The sequence below is a fragment of the Arachis hypogaea genome, chromosome 14 (genome assembly GCF_003086295.3).
Source record: "Arachis hypogaea cultivar Tifrunner chromosome 14, arahy.Tifrunner.gnm2.J5K5, whole genome shotgun sequence".
NCBI classification, from domain to species: Eukaryota; Viridiplantae; Streptophyta; class Magnoliopsida; order Fabales; family Fabaceae; genus Arachis; species Arachis hypogaea.
Genome location: NC_092049.1, coordinates 12,678,740 through 12,695,006, shown reverse-complemented (window position 1 = coordinate 12,695,006; position 16,267 = coordinate 12,678,740). Strand labels below are relative to the sequence as shown.

The 16,267-nt window shown below is 36.3% G+C and overlaps 1 long non-coding RNA gene across 1 annotated transcript; it reads left to right on the top strand.

The window, feature by feature from the left end:
• The first annotated feature begins 241 nt into the window (after nt 1–241).
• Nucleotides 242–1,765, top strand: LOC112741563 (uncharacterized). Its single transcript, XR_011871749.1, has 3 exons — nt 242–803; nt 918–984; nt 1,525–1,765. It is a non-coding gene; the product is annotated as an uncharacterized lncRNA (long non-coding RNA).
• The last annotated feature ends 14,502 nt before the right edge of the window (nt 1,766–16,267 follow it).

The window sequence follows — 16,267 nt, the reverse complement described above, 5'->3', positions numbered from 1 at the left end:
CGTCTCCTTAGATATTTTAAATATCACTTATAAAGTGTAGCCAAATCTAAAAAGCTACGGGTACACTTTTTAAACCAAAGGGAGTGCTTTTAAAATGTAACTCATTTATTAAGTTTTGGGTGCGCTTCAGAAGTGTCTCCCAATATTAAAATACCAAATAAACACTTAGTGAAATTTTGTTTGCCCTCAATCGATCACCCTCAGTCCCTTATCCCCACTCAACACACACCATCATCCTCACTCAACAGACACACGAAAGAGTGAAGAAATCAGAAAGCTAAGGGGGAGAACGGGAAGAAGAAGAGATGAGAGGGAAGGAAGGAGAGAACGACGGCGGCTAACTGGCTAGGGCTCTGCCGTCGTCGTCGTCGAATGCCAGTGAGAGAGAGAGAGCTCGAGGAAGAGAGAAAACGCAATGGAGGAAAGAAGAAAAGGGTGCTCTATCGCCGCTGAAGCTCAACCGCCGCTGCTAGTGCTTGTTGTCGTCGCCGTTCTGCCACCGCCAGGCTGATGTACCGCTGTCGAGGATCTTGAAGGGATGTCTCGCCGCCGTTGTGCTCTGTCGCCGCGCTATCGTCGACTGGAGCTCGCTGCTGAGCTGCTGCACCATCTCCAAGCCGTTGCGTCACCGCTCATCTCTTCTTCACCGTCGCCGCTCATCACCGTTGTTGATGAACATGCATGGTTCAACTTGAATACCCCTTTTTTTTCCTAATTCTCGCTAAACCCCGTTACCCAGTTTTCGTATGCACCTGCTACCCTCTACGGTGTTGGAGTTCCTTCAAGCTGAGCTCGAGCTTCAGGTAGCGGCTTTGCTTTCCATTCTTAGTGGAATTTGCTTTTTATTTGTTTATTTGTTTATTTTTTCGAATTGTTACTGATTCTACTTTGCGTGGTGATGTTATTTTGGAATAAAGAGGGAAGAGAAGAATTGTTTGTAGTGTTACCGAGCCACATTCAGATCCTGAGGGTGACAATGAGGAGGTACTTTCAGTTTTCTTTGGTACTATATCTGTTGAAGAATTTGTGAGTTGGTTAATTTGTTGTAATTGTCAGGTTAGTTAGAAATCAGAAGTTAGTTTGTTTGTTTCAATTTTTGACAATTTGCTGCACTATATCTATTAGACTAGCATCTGTTATAACAGTTATTTTAGTTTCAAAAGTTAGTGTCGATTAGTTTCAAAATCTTATCATTATAGAACTTGACAGGAAGGAATTTGATTCAAGAGCTGTAATCTTGCATGTTTCTAAATTCTAAGTGGTCGGTTCAGTCCCCTATTGCAGCTCAATTGTGTTTCCTGAATTTTGATATCAATTAAAAAGCAAAATAGAAGATTTGCTAATGACTTTCAATATGATGCTACAATTTACATTTTACAAAACACCATATATGAATGAGTTGCTGATCCTTTTCTATGTTCTCAGAAGTTATATTATTTTAAACACCAACTACCAATGCACATTCAGCTGATTTACTCGGATCAGTGTCACATTGGAACTAACCTTCTTTCTTTGTTTTTTCAGTCTAACTCAACTGTGTCATCATTTGGATTATGAAACAGATCTTGTGGATGTGAAGTGTTGGAGTTGGCACAATGAGGTTGTTGGAGTTTGGGTGCCTGGTTGCAGTTCTATGTGGTCTTCTTGTGTCTGTGAAAACTGAGATTTACATCGTAACTATTGAAGGTGAACCTGTTACTAGTTATGGAGGTGGAATTGATGGTTTTAAAGCTACTGTTGTTGAATCTGATGAGAAGATTAATACCAATAGGTAGGTAATTGCAATTACATTTTCCTATGAATTTTCCATTTTTTTTTTCCAATGACATGTAAATATGATTTGAGGAGGCTAGTTAATATGATGAATTCTCTTTTGATGAAATTAACCTTCCAAATCTAGTTAATATGATGAATTCCTTGAACATAGTGGTTGCTTTCAATTTCTAGCTTCAAGCTATATTCCTCTCTGATGCTTTTTTTGGTTATGTTTTCTTTGCTTTGGGTGTTTTACATGGAAATTTGATTACCAATTTAAATTCTCCTTAATCACATAAACCCGGAATTCATCTGAAAACTAAAGAATTAAGCTGTGTTTTTCTGTAGGCAAACAAGATTTAATCTGTTATTTATCTGATTAATTATTATTTTTATTTTTATGTTGGTTATGGTGTACAAATATAAAATCAGGACATGGATTTGTTGTTGGAGATGAAGGGTACAGGCAGGACTGTGACATTCAGAAAGTTAAGCTTTCAAGGGAGGCATTGACACAGCTCTCCAAGTTAGTTGAGTCCAGAGTTAGTACAGGGTGAGTATCTTTTTTTGTGTGCAGCTTATGAGAATTTCTTTCATCTTAATTGATGTTGGAACCTGGAAGTGCTCATTCAGTTGTGTAGGTGATGATGATATTTGGATTGATAACATCAGATAAATGTGTGAAGCTCTAAACAATTGAGTGAATTTATAACTAATACCTTATGAACTATGTTCTGTTTCCTCTGGTTGAGATTATTTACTGAATTTTGATTCTATCATTTTAGCAGATCCAGAACTTGAAACATCAGTTCTTTCAGTTTGGTAAGTTTTATAACATAGCATAACTTTTCTTGTTAGAAATCTAAGTCAGATTTTTCTTGTGCAGTCTCGATACGATCTTAACACTATTCTATTCCTTTTGGAATTGGGGCTGCTGCCAGGTTAGATTAAACACTATCTACCATAAATCTTCTGTTTGCATATCTAGAGGCTGTGGATGGCAGCACTTTGGGCCTTTCATAAATCTAGGAGCATTCTACCGATGTGGGATTTCACTTGCTGCAACATTGGAATTTTGGGTCAAATTAAGAGGTAGAGAACTTTGGATTGGTATGACCATCTTTTCTAAGTTCAAACAGCATCCTCCCCCTCTCCCTGTAACTCATATTTGTCAATTTGCACCAGGTTCCATTTTTTCTGATCTTGTAGCTGATGAAGTCTCTAGGTTAATTTTAATTTTGTTGTTTGGATTTTGTTTGAATTTAATTAGACTTGAATTTTTAGGTTTAACTTAGTTTGAATTAGGATTTCAAATTAGAATTAGCTTTAGTTAGTGAACTTTGAACATGTTATTCTAGTTCTTGAGTGTTGTATTATTGATGGTTTGGATAATAATTCTTGACTTATTTTATGTGAAAGATGATTAGATTCTTTATTCCATTGGGTGATGTATGTAAAAGCAATGTCGGCATTTTGAATTTCGAAGAAGCAAATTTAGAGAAAAAGAAAACATGTGGATATGTATCTTTACTTTTGGGGCTGTGAACTGATTTTCATGCATTAATTAAAAAGATGGTTTGATGCTTTATCTTTTTGTTAATAAGATTCATATTCATTTTGCAGCTTCTATTTACACCAATCCTGAATGGAAAAGCACTTTTGTATTCAGTGGTATCAACTCTTGAGGTGAGAATAGGAATCGCCTTTGGAAGCGGTGGAAGCCAGTCACTTCCCGCCACTGAATGGCCCAGTGTTTCTTCTTGTCTGGTGTGTTTCTACTACGCTTGATTTAATATAATTGTTCCAAGAAAAATAATAAAATTCGAGTTGTGCTGTTTTTCGTAAAAGACTTCTATTTGCGGTACTGTTGCAGAAAGAATATGAGCTTCGATTTTGATGCAACTCTTAGAAATTGTAATGCATTATGGATTATGAAGCTGATTCTATGTAAATGGATATCATCTTGAAGCCTTTCATGTAATCATGCTTATTTTGAATTTAAATTTTTGTAGGAAAAGCTTTTTACTGACACTTTGGTTAAGACCATGGTGGAAGAAGCTTTTTACTTTGCTTGCTAGTTATTTGATGAAGAAGGTTGTTGGTGGCAGTATATATATTAGAGTGATTTTGGCTAGTAAACTTTCAAGGAGTTGCTTCAAGGGGGTGGGGGGATCTAGGAGGCCTCAAAATGGTACAACCAATTTCTCGGTGGACAATTTTGATGACAAGGACCTACAAACATTTGTCGAGGTAGAAGTTGGGGACTTAATCAGGAGAACAGATGTCAGACTTGGATCAACCCCTCGATGGAATGCACCATTTAATATGGTTTTACATGTTGGAAACCTTCGTTTCAATCTTTATGAGTCTCATCCCAACAATATCAAGTGTGACTACCTAGCAAGTTATGAAAACAAGGTACCAAAATAATTACCATGTCAGGTCAAATAGTAGTTACGTTCTTTAGTCTTTATTATGTTTTGGAAACTACTTCAACTTTTATACAGCAACCGAAACTTGATGCAAAAAATTCATTGATTGATTCATTGTTTCTTGTGTATTATGCTTCATTCCTTCATTGTGCAAACCAAGCTTGAAGCAGCTAAGTTGAAATGAACTGCACTGCTGTTGCATTTGTTAAGCATACACAGATATCTCATCTCTATTCATGGACTACGAGAGGATTCACAAACCTCATGTCATTTAGTTCCATTTCAATTTACCTTTTGCATTGTCTTCTTCATTATGGAGTTCAAATTAGTCAGCCACCGTTGATGCCTTCCTTCTAATTTGTTAATTAAGTTGTTTGTTATGCAGACTGGAATAATTTCCCCAAGTAAACTGAGGATGAAGCTTATAGGTCACAGAAAGAAGGATGGATCCAACAGTAACTCATCCAGAACTTTTCCTTCCAGAATTGATAATGCTGAATTTGTCAACAGTTTACTACCCTCTAACAATGGCAACCCTGACGATGAAAGTCTGCATTTCATTTCTTTCTATTTCTTGTGTGTATATGATGGATGGCAATGACTTCATTAATTCCTTAATTCCAGTTACATCTCCCAGCTTAGAAGTTCCCTCGTTAAAGACTCAGTATGAACCAAAGGGAAACGGTGACACCGGCCTTACCAAGATACAACATCTTCAAAAGGCTGATGGTGGAAGTTCAAGCACTATTCACCCGGTGAGAACAATAGAAAAGGAGAATCTTGATTATGATAGTAATGCTAGCTCATCCAGCTTGATTTTTAATAGTCCCTCCTAGAAAAATGCTCTTTAGGCCAAATTTTGAGATGGATAATTGATTTAGAATATGTTTAATTTAGTGGGTATGTTTAATTTAGTGTGAGATGTATAAATATTGAAAATTATGTTCATTCTAATACTTTTGGTTCGTTATAAATATATTTTTTGTTGAAAGATCATTTTTATTCTTTAAAGAAATTATTTATTATTATGTATTTATTTTTATTTATAATATTTAACTCATTTAATTAAGAATGTAAAATGATACATGTAATCATATTACTAAATATTATGTTGTACAAAAAATTATTAGAATATTATATATATATATATATATATATATATATATATATATATATATATATACAGAATATTAAAAAAAAAGAGGGACCTAAGGCTACACTTATAAATGGTAGCCATGGTATACAATGTGGCTACGCTTTACAGATGATGCAGTAGTGTTGAAAAGCGTAGCTTATTCTGGCAAAAATGGAAGCTGAAAAGCGTAGCCTTTGGTCCTAGACAGCATCACTTGAAAAGCGCACCCTATTTCCAAACGCCAAAAGCGTAGCCCTTGGTGCAGAAAAGTGTAGCCTTTGAGAATAGGCAACGGCCGAATAGGAATCAATCCAAAAAGCGTAGTCGTAGGCCAGAAAGTGTAGCCGAAGCCTAAGGCATCATTTTTTTCACTTTTGGCTACACTTTTCAAGTGTACCTGAATGGGTGTTTTTCTTGTAGTGTACTGTGAGTAAGCAATAATCGTGGGAGAGAGATGCGACAGCGAGGAGAAGATCTCCGAGGAGACCTTCACGATGGTAATTAAGGAGAAGAGCTCCGAGCGCAACGGCGAGAAGAGGACCGATCTATAGAGACCACTTCTGGTTGCGATGGCACAATGACAGAGACACAACTTCAGAGCGGCCACCGCCGAAGAAGGCAAAGACGACGACGCCAACAGCAGCCTCGAGCAGACCTGGCAACGCGAGGAGACCCTTGAAGAGGAGACGGCGGGGTTAGCGGCATTGTAACTCAGCTTGAGGTTTTTTTTAATTAAAATTATAAAAAGCGTTAAAAAACTGATCAATTCACCGGTTTATTGCCGGTTTGACCATTTTTTCACTAGTTTTTTGTCTAGTGGTTTTTTGTGTCAATCGGATAGACTAGAGAATCGGTTCCTGATTAATCTGATCAAACCGGTCAGTCTGGTTTGATTTTTAGAACACTAGTCTATAGTCATAATTTTTTATTTATAGTAACAATTTTGAATAGTGCTTTTGTAACACCCTAATACTTTTAAACTGAGTTAAGCTTTATTTGGATTATATTTAGTAGCTGATATTCAAAACCTTGCGAAATTTTTCTTTTAAAACAAATGTGAAATATTTATATAAAATAATTTATAGATAAAAAAGTTGGGATGTTACATTCTCATCCCCTTAAAAAAGAATTTTGTCCTCAAAATTCGCGTCTTCTAAGAACATACTAATCAACCTCATCTTATCCTAGTAAGTTTTATCTACCTTTTATCTACCCTTTTTTTTTCTTTTTACAGGAATATATGATAGTTCCTAACATACATAAGTTCAATCAATCCATATATTTAATCAAATCAAGTAAAGTTACAAAATAGTTCTATTCTCTATTCTCATCATGAACTAACTAAGTGCACTAAATGTGAATTAAACGTTTAAGTTTAATATGATTATATAAAATATATTCACATAATAGATAATTTCATTCTTTTTTTTATTCAAATACCAAAGAGGAAGAAAAGAAAAAAATAATCAAGGAAGCTAATGTCAAATCAAGCTAAGCAAAAACATGATAAATAGGGTTCAAAAAAGTAAAGATAATTTGTCTCATGCAAGTCAATTGCTTCACATTCTCTTCTTTCCTCTGATCAAAAAGGTAATAATAGTAACATAAAGAGCATACACATAAAAAAAATTGTGTAGGGTCACATGTATAAGAGAATTTTATAATAATAGGACATACTAAATAATCACATAGAGTTCATAAAAATGCATGTACTCTTAGCTTAAATGGCTTGCGAGATAGTAGTGATAATTATCAAAATAGAATTTATAAAAAAAACATAAGGATATGCATGTACTCTCGATTACAAAGACTTAAAGATGATAGATTTTACACATAGAAGAATTTGAATGATTAAAATGTATGAGTATAAAATAAGAAAAGAAAGAATAAAGTATAAAACAATAATCATGATAACAAAGGCATCATACAACAACATGAAAATGAGAGGATAAATAAAACACATGCTAAGCATATAAAGTGACAAAAACATAATTTCCTAACCCTTTTTTTTAACGTCTCATGTGTATTTGGATATATCTTTAACTATGAGCGGGGTGTTCCTAGATGATCTATGTTTTGACATTAACACATACACATTTTGATCATAAAATTACGGCAATAAGTCTCAAACAAAACATTCAAGAGCACAATAACTTTTACTATTAGATGATCAAATATTTCTAATCTAAATTCATCACATAGAAAAGATTTCACGATATAATACTATTTATAACTAAATGATAACAAATTAATCTTGCAAGTGTCCTATGGGATCAAATTGCTCTGATACCAAAATTGTAACACCCTAATACTTTTAAACTGAGTTAAGCTTTATTTGGATTATATTTAGTAGCTGATATTCAAAACCTTGCGAAAATTTTCTTTTAAAACAAATGTGAAATATTTATATAAAATAATTTATAGATAAAAATATTAAATAATTAGTTTTTATTAGAATAGTTACTAGTTAAAAAATATAAGTGGATTTGAAAATACTAACATGAAAAACCGGTGTGCTAAACTATGAAGGCACAACAATGACAAGCTTTACTCATACCAAATAAAAAAGAAAACATAATATTTACAATTGTAATCAGTCAAAAAGGATAAAACAAGACACATAGGAAATCCTAATTCTCTTAATTTGTTTAACTATGGCTAAAATAATCGCATATTCTTCCTTCTTAAGGTAAATGTTTAATGTTTTGTATCTACGTCCTCGATAGCTTGCTCCCACTAGTGCACCTGTCTTTTCACCTCAACTGTATTGCTTCGTACTGCATCGTTCCTGAAGATGGTACGGAGAGAGGGGTGAGAAATAAAAGTTTCTCAGTAGTTTATCTATATGGTGTCATCGTATCCATCCCCAGCCACTCCGAGTTTTAAAATAAAAACAGTGATAATGCAATGTTATTCAATTATTATTTTCAAAAGTCTTGATTAGTCGGAGTAGTGTGACTTTTAGATGCTTCTCATTTACTTATGTTATGACATGTGTAATGCATACAAAATGCCTATAGCGTTAAAACATATAAAGGTAACTCATAAACCTTGGTATGATGTTCTCATAGGCCATAAAGCAAGACAAAATAAATAATAAATAAGAGAAGAATAGTAACATTGCCATAGATAAGTCAAACAGAATAAATCTGAATAAAATAAAGATCTTAAACAATATCATACATCATACAAAAAGGAACTTTGGAAAAAAGAAGGATCTTTGAATGCAATAATAAACATAATCACAAATAAAAAAAAAAAGATAAAAGAAGAACAATCATGATCACTCTTTTCATTGCACTTTTCATTACTTTTTCTCGTAGCTTTTTTGGAAGGTATTGGGCTCAAACCGGTATAAAAGGTGGGAGTCCCATTCCCTTACCGAAGGTTCTTATCCCAAACGTTTTGGCAATCACCTTCCCTTATCGAAGGATCATATCGATATCTTGTCTTTAGGGGTCACCTTCCCTTACCGAAGGATCATTCCCTCAGTTCAATTTACAATCAAGGTTATTTAGACATACACAAGAAGAGAGTCATATCAACAAAGATATATTATTATATAAAATTGATGGGATAGTCCCCTTCCCTTACCGAAGGTTCTTATCCCAAAGGTTTGCCGATCACCTTCCCTTACCGAAGGATCATCTCGATTATCTTGTCTTTGGGGGTCACCTTCCCTTACCGAAGGATCATTCCCTCAGTTCTTTAATGCATATAAGATTGTTATTATAATACATAATGCATATGAAGGAAAGAGACATTATATCATGATGTGCAATGCTAACATATATGTTCAAAAACATTTAAGATATGACATATAAAAATTAGCACAAAACCCCTACCTCGAGTGAAGTTCCGCTAGGTATTCTGATGTAAATAGATACGGTTTGTTAGTGAAGAGAGACTTGTTTCATGGCTAGACTTTGTGTATACTATAATGTTTTGTATAGAAAAAGGGAATAGAATGAGAAAGGAAGGATCAAATAGCTCTCAGGTATGTGCAGATTATGTTATGAGGCATTTAGGTGAAATCTTCAATCTGGATCGTCACTTTTTGAGCCCTATAACTTTTTCTACGTTTGGAATTTGGAATTAGCTATTAGAGACAAATTTATAGATAATTGAATTAGCTTTAAAAAGAATCTTAAACAAAGTAAATCGGATAACCACAGCTTGAGATATTCTCGAAATATTGTTAGTATATTAGGCTGGCTGATAAGTGCGCGATTTTCTACTCTAAACTCGTAACCGATTTATCTACATAATTTAATTTGAATTTGATTTTATACTGAACTTAAGGGATAGAGCTAGTATTCTTATCTTTTTATATAACTAAATATCATTCAAATCTAATAAATGTAGAATTAATTATGACTATATTTTAAAAGGTTATTTATTGTCGGTTAGAGATTTACTACTACTAGTACTCTCATATGTTTAAATTTGAAATTCAAATCTTAAATCATTACTATTTTAATTAATTAATTAGTTATTAAATAATAATTTGATTCAAAAAGTTGGGATGTTACAGCTTTTAGAAAATAGATTTTTGTCACATAATTTAAAAAAAACGTAACAATAGATGTCAAAGATCAAGGTTTTGAATGTTCACCTTTTCTAATAGAATTATTTCAGACTTTAGATCAATTTTTGTTATGTCGTATTTAAAAATTGTGATTTAAAAATGTCTACTAAGGTTTTCAAGTTTCAATTTTTTATCTTACGATTTAGTTTTGGATTTGTGTTCCTTGAAAGTGGAAGTCTGGAAAGTACTTACTACTTTGATAATTCGGTTTTTTGAATACCAAAGAAAATGACAAGAGTTAAAGTTGTCCATGCATGATTCTCGTTAGTAAATAGCTGTAATTAGCATTAGCTATAGTGTGTTGACATAGGGCTATAGTGGAAGATAATATTTCTGCTATCATAAGTGTTAACCAATCACCGATGATTCATAAAAAAGTCACAAAATGTAATTGATTCTATGACTTGTTTACACTTATATATATAGAGTTTAAACTGATGTTGTAGCAGTTATTAGTTACAAGTGTATCAATATCTTAGTTTGTGTGATACAGGGAAACTCAAGTATACTGTGTTCCCAGTCTGAAAATGATTTTATCAATTGAATTTCTCTATTCCCCAAGAAAGCAATGCAAGAACTTCTTCAGTCGCCAGCCAAAGGATCGAACGATGATATAATTAAAGAATCCTACTTTAGATACATTATTCTGGGTTATATGTTAGTTGCAATTACTTAATTAATATTTTGGTATCATTAGGATTTTTTGTTAGAGGTTTTTCCTATAAACATTGTGATAATATATATATATAATATAACTAAAAGAGCTTATTTCTTTTCTGTTAAACGATATTTCTGTATTGTTTTAGTATTTATGTTCCCTCGTCTTTAACTTTACAAGTTTTGTAAGAGGGATAGGATTTTGATATGATATATATATATATATATATATATATATATATATATATATATATATATTTCCTGTGAGTATGGTACTTTATATTGTGAGTATGAATGTATGTTAATTAAAAATTCGGTCTAAGTTTTAAACAGGCTCATACTTTTGTATTAAATATTATAAGAGTCGTCATAATACCTGAACTATCAGAGTGGCGCAGCCGGAAGCGTGACATTTTGATAGTTAGGGTGTTACAAGACCCTTATTGAATTATTAGATAACTTTCTATTCACAAAAATTGAGTAGATCTTTGTGGGGTGGATACCTATATCCCATAACGGTAGATATTTCGAGAGTTCGCAATTAGTTTCTTGTCACAAATAATATCTACAGATACTGATTTTAGTAGATTTTTTTGCCATCCTAACAGAGAAATTATTGCTTAAAGAAATATTGATAGTTCCTTCTCGTATCGATGTAAATGGTATTTTCTTTCTATTCATTTATAAAATTGTTGGTACTAAAAATAGATTTTTTTTACCAGAAGACATTTTGACTACCAATTGTTTCGACTACAGAAGCAGAGACGAGCAAGCTGAAGTCGAAGAAAGATAGTGCAAAGAATGTCAAAGTCGAAAAGCAGTTACTTGAAGACCAAGGTAAGAGAATACGTGGAATGTCAAAATTTGGGAGTCAAGATTCTTTATAGTCAAGGCAGGGTCGTGGCCTGAGAAAAAGGAGGAAGCGAGATCGTGGGCAAAATTATTCATGGTCAAGTCTATTCTCATAGTCTATAAATAGGAGAAGTTCACAAGAGTTCAGGGACTTCAATAAAAAATACTTCACCATCACACCTGTAAGACCCGGTTAATTAACAGCTAATTAACCCATAAATGAGAATTTATTCTAGAAAGCCAAAAATGTTATTTTTATGGCTAAATGTGATAGAGGAGATTGAGACGAGAATTTCGGTACCAATTTTATAGAAATCGGACCAAGATTGGACCGAACAGGCCAAACCAGTCCAACCGGACCCAAAGTGGGCCCTTGGCCCAACTAAACTAAACCAAAACCCTAGTTTTCAGCACTCTCTCTTCTCACAACACACTCAAACATGCTGAAATTGGTATGGAGGGGGGAAGAACACTCTCTCAAGTTCTCTCCCTTGGTTGATCTTCAAACCACCATAACTTTTGATCTAGAGCTCCGATTGCCGCTCCGTTTGCGGCCACGCGTTCACCGCGGAGAGCTCTACAAAACCCATACAATTAATCTTGAGCTAAGCCACGTTTTACTGTTCGAAATTCCAGCCCTTGATTTCGAGTTTCATGAGCAAAAATGTTGAGATTTTGGGTTCTTTGATGTTATAGGACCCAACTCTCTTGAAGAAGAAGGTTAATCTTGTCTCTTTGGACCTTGGGTGTGGTAAGATTCTCAACCTTAGTGTAATTTGTTGTTCTATGAGATTTGGGCATTGAGATGTTGTGTATGGGTATGATGATTGTGGCTTAGGTTGTGTATATGTGAATATTGGAGCTTGATTGGTGATTTTGGAAAGCTTAGAAGAGGGTTTTGTGTGACAAAATCTGTTCTTGGAGGTGTTGAGACCTTGAGACCTTGAGAAAAAGTGGTTTGGAAGTGCTCCGGTTGAGCTTGGGAAATCGGCTAAGGTATGGTTTCGGTTTCCCGTATCTAATATGTAATGTGGTAGGAAATACTTAGGCTAGAGGCCCTAAGATAGGCATTGAATTGTTGGTGTTGTTGAATGGTTGAGATATATGATGTTTTCATATATGTGATTATGAATATTGATGCCTTGATTGTGTGATATATAAGAAATGCATGTTGTGATATATGCTTGATGGATGATTAAGGTTGATTTGGTGGGTGGTACCATGTTGATGGTGAGTATGATGTTGATTATGTATAGTGATTGCTGATTGGAAATGGTATTTTTGGAAATTGGGATGAGAAAGGATGTATGACATGATATTGTGTTTGTCCTTTAGCCATTTGATAGAGAAGTGTTAAAATGGTTGGATGTGGTTTTGGAAATTTTGGTAAAATGTCAATGTGTGAGTTGAGGATGGCTTGTTGTTGATTTTGGTATATTTTGAATGATTTCAAAGAGAATGGTTGAAATTGGCATGTTTTGATTGATTTTGAAAAGAGTTGAAAGTGGCTTGTTTTGAAAATGGCACTTTGTGGTTTTGAATGAAAACATGGTTTTTGGGCATACTTTGACGGGACATAACTTGGACTACGGATCTCTGATTTGTGCCAAATCTGTTTAAAAATGAAATTGGATCCGGGATGTCCATGCCGTTCGAAGAACGGGTGAAAAATGATTTAAAATGAGAGAGTTATGACCGTCGGAAGATTGGAGGTTGAGTCTGTGAATTCTGCAGTTTTTAACTTAGAAAATTTTTAGCAGAATGACCCCCTGCGCGTAGGCGCACTTGGCGCGTACGTGCCGTTCTTCCAGGAAGCGCCATCCACGCATGCGCGTGATATGCGCGGGCGCGCCGAATGTGCTGCACCCAATGCCCAGCCATTTTCCCGAGAGTTGTGCCAAAGTTGTGCCAGTTTTGTGCCTGGGGCGCAAGAGTACCCACGCGTACGTGTGGCTGACGCGTACGCGCCGTTTGGCTAATTTTCAACCCACGCGTTCGCGCGTATGACGCTTGCGCGTCGATGAGTTTTAAGGCCATCCACGCGTGCGCGTGGAGTGCGCGTACGCGTGGAGTGCGCGTACGCGTGGCCCTGTTTTCATCCCAAAGTTGATTTTTGAGTTTTAAAAGCCAAATTTCATACTTCTAAGCCTCCGATCTCACCACTTATATCTTAAATCATTGTGATATGCCTAGCATGAGGAAAAAGGGCTAGTGAATGTGGTAACTTGCGAGTGAAGCAAGGGGAAAAATGAATGATCATTGAGGATCAAAGATGAAAATGTGAGATGCGGAGAATGGCGGTGGAAGTGCTTGTTATGCCATGGGCCGAAAGGCCATAATTGTTAATGAATTGGCTGGTTATGGATTTAACCGTGAGCCGGATGGCTAGATTATTGCCGTGTTACGGCGGAGCCATGTTTATGGCCAAGTATAAATGCATATATGCTGTTGATTGAATTGTGAATGTTTGCACTTCCACCATTGGAGATGACGGTTTCCCTGGGTAGTAGCAATGACTAGCCACCATGTGCTCCAGGTTGAGACTCGAAGCTCTGTTAACCCAATGTCGTAAGTGTGGCCGGGCACTGTGAAAGGCCCGGATGAGCTCGCCCCCATAAATATTCACCAGTGATGGTGATGGATAAATATTCACCAGTGATGGTGATGGATAAATATTCACCAGTGAGAGTGATGGATATGGATCATGATTATGATCAAGTTTATGATGAGTATAACTCGAGTTGGGGATGCACGACAGAGGGACAGTCCAATGGTTAGCTACCAGGACTTGTCGGGTTGGCTCTATAACCGACAGATGATATCATCAGCCACTAGGGACAGGCATGCATCATAAGCATACTACATGAATTGTTTGAGATTGCCTATTGACTGCATATTACTTGCTAATTGCCTAAATGCCTTATTTGTTCCTATTTGTAAATCTCTTGTCTGATATAATTGTGTTTGCTATATTATACTCCTGCTGGTGGTTGGGAGGTCTGAAGGAATTGGAAAGGGAAGTATTAGTTAGACTGAAGGATCTTTAGTCAGTTGCCACTTACGGTTTAGCTTGTTTATAAGCTTTGATATTACCTGGAGGAAGTTCTAGGATTGCCTTCGGCTTTCCTCTATTATTATGTATTATATATGTGGAAGCTGTTACCGTACTGGGGACCTCTGGTTCTCACCCATGCGGATTTTGTGGTTTTCAGATGCAGGACGCGAGGCTTCTCGTTGAGGCATGCTGGAGACTTCTGGACTAGCGAAGATCCTTTGTTCTCGGGACTCTGTTTTGGTTTATATATCTTGTTTAGATACTTTTATCTCCATTAAATAATACAAACTGTGATGACTCCTTCTAGAGGGGATTTTGGAGAATAGGTTTTATGTATTTGTGTCCCTTTGGGTTTTCTTTGGGGTTTCCTTATTTTATTATATGTATATATTATTATGCTCGGACCGGTTATCTTCGCAGCCGGATTTTGAGTCTTGATATTCCCGTTTTTGACACTCCTTATATATATGATCTTGCGTTAGCTTTTCTTTGCTCGTTACGTTATCGATCAGAGTGTTGCGCGTTCGAGTTACGGTTTTTGTTTACCCCTTTTTTTGCAAAGGCTCCTAGTTATAATCAATCATTCATACTACTATTCGTACTAGATTTTTGTTTTAGAGGTCGTAATACCTTGCCATCTCTGAATTATGACTTAAGCATAAGACTTTGTATGGTAGGGTGTTACATTATGGTATCAGAGCAGTTCGTTCCTGTAGAGCCTGAGGAATGGACTGACTATGCTTCTGTGCATTCTCTGTATGTGTGTTATGTGCTGTTAGTATATCTACTTGATATGGTTGGCATAAACGTTCATGAGCATGCATTTGGGACTTTGAAGCACTAAACTTCCGATATTGAGACTGATCAACTTAATATCGATTGTTTGGTGTGTATAGGAACCAGATGGCGCCTCGTGGACGCGGTAGAGGCCGTGGGAGAGGACATACGAATGCTCGTGCACCGGAGACTAACCCTAATGACCCGGTGAACTTTATGACTGCGTTGGAGAACATGGCTGCTGCTATGCAAGCCACTGCTGAGGCTCTTGGTCAACAGATGAACAACCATGGTAATGATGGAGGTGGAGTTCAGGGCCCGATGACACTGGCAAACTTTTTGAAGGTTAATCCACCAAATTTCAAGGGAACTACTAGCCCGACTGAAGCCGATACATGGTTTCAGGCCATGGAACGAGCACTGCAAGCGCAGGTGGTACCTGAAGGGCAGCATGTAGAGTTCGCTACCTATTTGCTCACTGGGGAAGCATCGCATTGGTGGCAAGGAATCCGATGCCTCCTGCAGCAGGGTGATGATTATATCACCTGAGATGTCTTCCAAGAGGAGTTCTATAAGAAGTACTTTCCGACTTCTGCTAGGACGGCCAAGGAGCTTGAATTGTTGCAGCTGAAGCAGGGTACTATGTCCGTATCTGAGTATACTGACAAGTTTGAGGAGCTGTTCAGATTCTCTCGTATGTGTCAAGGGACTCCGGTGGAATATGAGGAGTGGAAGTGTGTTAAGTACGAAGGAGGACTCCGGAGTGATATTTTCGGTTCGGTGGGGCCAATGGAGATTAGGACTTTCTCCGAATTGGTGAACAAGTGTAGGGTTGCTGAAGAGTGTGTGAAGAGGGCAGCCGCTGAGAAAGGAAGTCACAAAGGATCATTTCCACAGAACCGAGGGAAGAGCTTTGCACCTAGAGGTCCGTCTTTCAAGAGGGGAGGTTCTTTTAGGAGGCCCAACAACAACTACTCCCAAGGGAAAAGGTTTGGGAAGCAGCCTCAGAATGATCA